Consider the following 684-nt stretch of genomic DNA (forward strand, 5'->3'; position numbering starts at 1 on the left):
TATGGGCTATGACTCTTTTCTCACCTTCTACTGTCTAAGTTATACATTCATCATGGTTAAGGGATTTAAAAAAATGTTTTAACCTTAGTTATGCTAAGAAGAAAATTTGCATTTCAAAATGCAAACAAGGACCTGGAACAACACCACTGAACCTGTGTGCAAAGGATTTCAATTGGTCTTCATCAGAAAAATAATCATAAAACTGAGACCTGCATGAGGACACAATGATTTCAGTGAAAGGAAGCCATGGTGGTCGGTGGTGTAACCCTGTGCTGCTTCCTTGGCAGCCCAAGCGTGATTCTGTGTTTTCCAGTGCCAGAGCAGTGTGACCGATACATTGGCAACCTGTGGCCGCTCTTGCTTTGGTAGCGCAGAGAACGAGAGGGGGAAAGGCAGAGGGAGGTCTGGAGGGGGAAGCCTTTCTCTGATTGGCTGTGTTGAGAGGGGCCGGCAAAGAGGGGGATGGATTAGTAGAAGTGGGGGAGGGGCCGAGGTTTGGCTAAGCTTTTCAGCAGCAGATCAGAACACAGTGGAGAATGAGAGAGATAGAGAGACAGTGAACTGAGTGGCTTTGAGCAGGAGAGAGAAGTGCTACGAGAGAAGGGGAGTGGAGGAGAAAAGCGATTTCGGAACAGTTCCCACAGCTCCAGACACGAGTGTATGTGTATGCGAGTGTGTGTGCTC

General features: G+C 47.7%; 1 protein-coding gene across 12 annotated transcripts in view; it reads left to right on the forward strand.

Moving 5' to 3' along the window:
• The first annotated feature begins 521 nt into the window (after positions 1–521).
• Positions 522–684, forward strand: part of large2 (LARGE xylosyl- and glucuronyltransferase 2) — a 39,674-nt gene continuing 39,511 nt past the window's right edge. For all 12 annotated transcript variants that reach the window (XM_081715652.1, XM_081715653.1, XM_027012721.3 and 9 more), the window contains exon 1: positions 522–684. This exon is cut by the window's right edge. The gene's annotated coding sequence lies outside the window, so the exon portion shown is untranslated.

Source organism: Electrophorus electricus, chromosome 6, assembly GCF_041902795.1.
Source record: "Electrophorus electricus isolate QZ-2024a chromosome 6, ASM4190279v1, whole genome shotgun sequence".
In the NCBI taxonomy this organism is placed as follows: Eukaryota; Metazoa; Chordata; class Actinopteri; order Gymnotiformes; family Gymnotidae; genus Electrophorus; species Electrophorus electricus.